Below are 8721 nucleotides of genomic sequence, written 5' to 3' on the forward strand. Positions count from 1 at the left end.
CAGTGCAATAAACACTGCAATGTATTGTGGGCTAAGTCACTGCGGGAAGGCATATGAAACTGTAAACCGATGCAGCGCAATCGGTTCCCAACTAGAGCAGTGTTCTTAAGTATGTTTTGTATCGAAATACGTCCGATAATCGAGAAAAATCAGATTAAAGAAGGAAATCCTATTTAAACGAAAGTTAACACTTTTAGACATACCACAAGTGCATTTGAGAAGTTTTAGTACCTCACAAGCCTAAATACCCAGCCTATAAAACCAACTGTAAACTCTTTTATAAAGTGCATTTAAAATGTTTACTTAAGAGCCCAATTGACTTTAATTCAAATGATATGTACAAATTATTTTATTATATGAACAGTTGATTCTTATATAAGACAAAGATGTGTCCGAAATAGATGTTTCTGCTCAGTGAACATATATATGTATGTATATATACACATATGTATATGTATATATATGCACACATATATAAATGAATATATATATATATATATACTTATGCATAAATATACATACACATACATATGTATATATACATACATACGTATGTATATATACATATGTATATATACATATGTATGTATACATATATGCACACATACATATGTATATATACATACATATGTATGCATACATATATGCACACATACATATGTATATATACATGCATATGTATGTATACATATATGCACACATACATATGTATATATACATGCATATGTATGTATACATATATGCACACATACATATGTATATATACATGCATATGTATGTATACATATATGCACACATACATATGTATATATACATGCATATGTATGTATACATATATATACATATTTTTATATACACATTATGTATTTATATACATATGTATGTATATATACATACATATGAATGCATACATATGTATATATACATATATATATGTATATATATATGTATACGTATATATACATATATATGTATAAAAATACATATATGTAAATATATACATAAGTGTATGTATATGTATATATACACATATGTATATATATACACATATGTGTATATATACGTGTGTTCGTGTATACTTATTTATATATGTATATTTTTGAATATAGGTACATAAGTTTTTAAGTATAAGGTCTATAGGTATATACGTTTTTAAGTATCTATGTGCATATATATATACATGTGTATATATACATGTGTATATTTATATATGCACATATACATAAATGTATATGTTTATAAATACATATGTACATATACATATATATATATGTTTACATATATGTGTATAAATGTGCACATATAAGTATACAAATACATAAACAGATTTATATATACACACATATATACTCAAAAGCATATATATACTACATATACGTACAATTAATCATACATATACAGGAGTACACACATATACATGTTATTTAAAGATACATACACATATATACACACAAAACTACGTATATATACCTATATATACGTATGCATGCACAGATATACATACATATAAAATACATATTTAGATATCTGCATGTTTGTATACGTATAAATACATATACATATATATACGTATACATTATATGCACACACATATATACATATATATATATATATACATATCTACATACACACATACACAATACTATTTATGCATTTATATATTATATATATATATATATATTTAATTAGATTTTTTAGAAAAAGATATCCAGCAGAGTGCTCAATTATAAGGAAAATCCGAAAATAAGAGCTTATTTATATATATTTTGAGTATTGTCTGGCGAGAACTTGATATGAGTATCTTAAATAGTCCTTATTTTCGGGTTTGAAGCTGACGATACTAATGACTTGTCTCATCAAACAACTTTCTCTAAAAAAAATATACATATATATATATATATATATATATATATATATATATATATATATATATATATATATAATTCTTGGTTCGATAGTTATCAATAAAACTATATTTCTTCATTACCAATTTAATTGAAATTTTCAGACAGTCTATCCTAAGAGTCGAGGAATGTTTTTATGCTATTAAAATAAATTAATGTTACAAATTATAAATAAAATAAAATAAAAATATTTCTCGTAAGTCGATTCTGCCTGACTTCTCGGTTTTTACTTTCGGTAGTTATTTCAATTCATGCACCACGATTTGACGACTCTAATCGATAAGTAAAAAAAAAAAAAATCCCCCCCCCTTTTTTTTAATTTAAATTAATTTGTTTATCTTCCGAATTTTTTTAATGTAAAAAAATTGCTCGCCAGAAGGTGCATTTTGAGTTGAAACAGAAAAGTCGAATAACCTTAACAAAACTATCTTTGTCGTAAAAATCATTTTTTAACAAAATTGGCAGCACACGTTTTTTTTTTAAACAGTTGTTTCTATATGAGAAAATATGAACTTTTTATTATTAAAACTATAAATTATTAGGTGAAAGTACATGTTTTTTTCGAAGAAATTCACGGTACATATGCATTTTGGTAACATGCAGAAATAATACCTTTTTTTATTTTTACTTTTTTTTCATACATTCTTACCATGGAGAGGGGAGGGTGTTTTGTAACTATTCTGTGCTTTCAACTAATAATTTATTATTAAAAAAAGATATCGTGAAATTGTAAAAAAAAGATATTGTGAAAGATTAATTTAACTTGAAAAAAACAAAAACAAAAAACAAAAAAAACAAAACAATGCGGATTGCGCGGTCAACATTATAGCCGGAGTCTATTTCGGCAATAAGATTAAGATTCGATTGTTTTGTTTTTGCTTTTTTTTACGGTAAATCGTTAGGTTAAAATTGTTCTTTTCAAAGTACACTTTCTTTTTATTACAGAAGTTGTTTTTATATGAGAAAATATGAATGCTTTTCCTTTATAAAGGAAATTGTTAGGTGAAATACAGAAAAGTTTCTACCAAGAAAACCGTTATTTTTTCAGCCATTCTTACCATGGGGAGGGGATGGTGTTTTGTAACTATTCTGTGCTTTCAACTAACAAGTTATTAAAAAACAAAACAAAATGTAAATTTTCATATTAGGTCCACCTCCACAATTTTTAACATGGTTAAGTTGGGGGTGTTTATTTCAAAAGCCGCTTTTAACATGGGGAGAATGGTGATATTTATTCCAAAAGCAGTTTTTAACATGGGGAGGTTAGGGTGCTTATTCCGAAAGCCTTCCTTAATATAAAGAGGTTGGAGTGCTTATTCATAGCCGTCAGTGAATTATATTGTATAGTACAGGTCTTTATATCTCGAAAACTACTTGCCTCTTCAAATTTTAAATGAGATTTTCTTATTCAACATAGTCGAAAACTTATAAAAGTAGTAGTTTAATAGAAAATCGTGGAGATGGACCTAATGTAAAAAAAAAAAAAAAAAAAAATACAAAAAAAAAGAAAAGATATCGTGAAATTAAAATTTAATTTGGAAAAACTATTTTAAAATAGCGCGGTACCAAAAATAAAAATAGACAGAAAAATACCCCCTTCGAAAAAGTTGTCAACAAAAACAAATATATGACAAGTAATGTTTTCAAAGGCAAGATAAGTTACTTTTCTACCTAACTGGATAATTTTTTTAGTGTTTTTATTGGATTTGTATTACTGTATACATAGATTTGAAAAAGTTGTCCAAAAAACAAATGTATAACAAATACTATCAAAGGCAAGATAAGTTACTTTTCTACAAACTGGATAATTTTTTAGTGTTTTTATTTAATGTAAAATGATTATTCGGATCGAAAAACACAGTGTTTACCGCTATATTTAAAAAATTACCAATGGCGGTAGACTCTGTTTTAAACGCGTTAAGTTTGTTAAAATGAGTTAAAACTAAAAAAACTATACAAATTACTGTTAAATAACCACCGAATATATGTCAGCCTATGTCACGGTAACATATATTGAGTGAGTTCCTAACAATATTTTGTATAGTTTTAGTTTTAATTCATTTTCCCAAACTTAACGTGTTCAACACAGTCTGCTGCCATTTGTATTCTTCAAATATACCGATAAACACTGTATGTTTTCGAACCAATTAAACATTTTACATGAAATAAAAACACTAAAATGTTATCCAGTTAGTTAGAAAAGTAACTTATCTGGTCTTTGATAACATTTATTTGTTATATATTTATTTTTCGACAACTTTTTCGTATCTGTGTTTAGTAATACAAACCACTTTTATTTAATGTAACGTTTGGTCGATTCGAAAGACAGTGTTTATCGGTGTATTTGAAAGATACTAATGGTGGCGGACACTGTTGATTACGTTAAGTTTGGGAAAATGAGTTAAAACTAAAAAAACTATCAAAAATACTGTCAGAAACCCACCGAATATGTCAGCCTATGTCACGGTAACATATATTGGATGGGTTTCTGACACTATTTTGTATAACTTTTAACTTATTTTCCAAAACTTAACGTATTCAACGCGACCAGTTGTATTTTTCAAATACATCGATAAACACTGTGTGTTTTTCGAGCCGATTAAACATTTTACATTAAATAAAAACATAAAAAAAATCAGCCAATAAGGTAGAAACATAACTTACCGAACCTTTGCTTTCATTTATTTGCTTTTGGACAAATCTTTCGAATCTGTGTATAGTAACGCCCCCCTCACCCAAATATTAATTTAAAAAATCATATTTTTGAATACAAAAAACAAAATAAAAACTCAATTCAGCTTTTCAACATTTTAGCCACGTTCGGCTTAATCCACTGATTGTTGGTCAAGTCCAAGCCATGATTGACGGAAACTCCCGAGGATCAGGATCAAATTCTGCAAGAGTACCATTTTTTTTTTCATTTTCGTCCTTTTTTTCATTTTGGAGTGGATTGCTGTACTAATAATATAAGAAAGATGGACTTTCTCTTTTTATTAGATTTTGCCATCACACCGAATTGAGCCAAAGCAACGCATGGCAGGGTACAGCTAATATATATATATATATATATATATATATATATATATATATATATATATATATATATATATATATATACTAGCAAAAGTACCCGTCGTTGACTGGGTTCAAAAACAGCCTACAGAAAATGGACTCTGATTTATGAAAGTATGATAGGTTATGAAAAGGAAGGGTTGTGAATGTGAGTCGAATTTGGGGGTATCAAAGCCAAATCAAAATATGATGAAAGTATAAATAAAATAGATAACTCCCATAATTTATTATACCATACCTGTTCACACTGAAACACTTATCACAATATTCTGTGGATCTATGTTAAAAAAAACTTGTTAAACTTTGTGACATATTTCCATTCAGGTGCGAACAAACGGAAACATAATTATCAAAGTATACTTACACAGACAGATATGAAAAGTCTTTATTAAAGTTTGTGTCTATTTCCATTCTATGGAGGCCAGGCACGAACGCAGACCCCACAATTTTATTATACTATCCCTATTTAAGTTAAAAGATACTTATCAAAGTATTCTTATGTACATCTATATCAAAAACACATGTAAACGTTTTTTTTTATTTTTAAATTTTTTATTTCCATACTTTGTAGACCAGGCGCGAACGCAGACCCCACAATTGTAATGAACCACCGTCCTACCAGATCAAACATACTCATGCCTGTGTCTCCATACATCTTCTATCATTATATGTAATCAGTTTTTTAAAATAGTCAACCATATAGGAGCCTATTCGTGACCAGACACACACATACATTCAGCTTCATATTATATATATATATATATACACACACATAGATATATACATATACATATATATATGCATATGTATATACACATACACACACACACACATATATATATATATATATATATATATATATATATATATATATAGTAGCTTTCATCAGTTTGAAAGACTATGGATACCCACTGTAATGGTTCCTCTAAATCCCAAGTATCCCTACAGCCATCAGTCTTCACTGGGAGGAATTCTGCACTATTGACAGATATGGAGTTTCCCCCCTCTGTAACTGGATAAAAATTCATATACATAACATAATCTTTCCCTTTTTCAATTAAAAAATAACACAGTCTCCCCAGACTAATTCCGCTCCATCTAATTGGCTAACCTCTAGCCGTACCTATATTCCAGAATAACGGTACCCGCATGCTAAACCAACACTAATGTACCATTCAAATATGGTGTCGCATTAATACCTTCTTTTACCCTCTGAGAAAATGCTGCGTTATCTTACATTTTAGTGCGTAATTTTGTATTCCTTTCTCTCTCCCTCTCTTTTTCTCTCCCTCCCTATCACTCTCTGTATATATTCTTCCCAACTCTCATACTTTATTTAAACCTGCATAATCTATTACGATCGTCTCCGATTTAAAAATAAATGTTTCGCCAGAATCATTTATTGGATCCGTCATTGTTATGTTGTTTCAATTTATTCTTTTTTTTTTGTAAAATACTCGCATTTAAAAACTGGTAAACTATTTTTATAGGTAACTATATTTTATGTTTATTTTTTCCAAATTCTTATAATAAAAAGTATATAAAAATGCGTACATTTTTTGATCAATTGATTTTTATTTTTAAAACCGCATATCTTTACAATGTTTACTTGAGTTATTGTCTCATATTTTGTCAAACTGTTTAGATACTTTATATTTACAGAAACAAAATAGATAGCAATGAATGTGTCACATGTTTTTTTTTTCGGTTTTAGCAGTTTTACAAATGTGAATGCGCAACAGAAAAAGTTTAACAGTTTAAAAATTTGACTATTACACAGTAGATGACATTGCCGAAAAATCTATTTTGAAATCGGCGACGATCTTCATAGATTCCGAAGGTTCAAATAACGTATATTTACAGAGGGGATTTTCTCAACAACTTACGCTACAGTTTTAACGTAAATTTCGATGGAGTATTTTATTGACATTTCTTTCCAGGACAATAGTCGAAATTGCGTACACGTTATTCCTTTGGGGGGGGGGGCGTAAATTTGTACATTAGGCCCACTTCTACAATTTTCTTTAAAATTTTCTTTATAAGTTTTCGACGTACTGATTAAGAAAATCTAATAAAAATTTGAGACGAATACTTTTAGAGATATAAAAACCCGTATTATTCATTGTGATGCCAGGTTTGAATGCGGGATAAACAAATCCACTGTTCTCCTACCGAAACTGCGACCCCTAATTTCTTTTGTAGCATTTACGGGTGGGTACGCTGACAACGATTATCGCAGTTAAATTTAAAAGAATTATTTTTCCACCCTCCACCGTCAAAATAGGAGGTTGTCTACTTCAAAAGCCGTTCTTTACATGAGAAGGTTGGGGTTGTCTGTTTCGAACGAGGTTCCTAAGATGTGGAGATTGGTGGTGTCTATTCCGAAAGCCATTCTTACCATGAGGAGATTGAAATGTCTATTCCAAAAGCCACGAAAACAGCTAGGACTGCTACCACTGATTTCGATCACTCTAAACACTCCTAGATATAAAACTTCTCGCTTCTGGAATGGTGTGAGCCACCTGGGAATCCATCTGGCAGACACCTTATGCATATGCAAATGATCATCAATGATAGTTTCAACAGACCCTGTACTAATCTTGATATCTTGGGCTATTAGGCGAATAGTAATGCGCCGATCTTCCAAAATGGCAACCTCAACTTGACGGACAGATGCCTCATCAATGGCAGAAGGGGAAGGGCGACAAGGTCTGAGAGCTGTTTTAACAAACTTTCGGCCATGTTTGAATTCACGATACCGGCGTTTTACAAGGTCATATGACGGGGCATCATCACCATAAGTTTCTTTCATTGCATCAAAAGTCTCCTGTAGTGTGGGTCCTTTCGAATAAGAAAACCGGATCACTGTTTGACATTCACAGGCTCCATTTCACACCTGACTCATTTCAAACACCTGTAAAACAGAAACCACAATTAGTTCAGAGATGTAACTTGCCACATAACCTGTAGAGATATAAATCATTGCACATGGAAAATTTCAGATAGATCATACAAATGGAAGTGGGTCAGGGGCATTACTTATTGCACGCCATTCGTATATATATATATTATATATTATATATATGTATTATGTATATTATATATATATTATATATATTATAGATATATAGTATATATATTATAGATATATATTATATATATATGATATTATATATATTATATATATATTGTATACATATTATACATATATATTATATATATTATATATGTTATATATATTATATATATGTTGTATGTATATTATATATATATTATATATATTATATATTATATATATGTTATATATTATATTATATATATATTGTATATATATATGTATATATATTATATATATTATATATATATTACATATATTATATATATATATTTTATATATTATATATATATTTTATATATTATATATATATTTTATATATTATATATGTATATATATTATACATATATATTATATATTATATATATGTTATATATATTATATATATATGTATATATAATATACATATATATTATATATATTATATATATATATGTTATATATTATATATATTATGTGTGTTATATATATTATATATATATGTATATATATACATATTATATATACATATTATATATATATTATATAAATATATATATTATATACATACATATATTATATATATTATATATATAATATATATATTATATATATTATGTATGTATATATATATTATATGCATTATAATAT

The sequence above is a fragment of the Euprymna scolopes genome, chromosome 5 (genome assembly GCF_053919585.1).
Source record: "Euprymna scolopes isolate OS-2025 chromosome 5, ASM5391958v1, whole genome shotgun sequence".
In the NCBI taxonomy this organism is placed as follows: Eukaryota; Metazoa; Mollusca; class Cephalopoda; order Sepiida; family Sepiolidae; genus Euprymna; species Euprymna scolopes.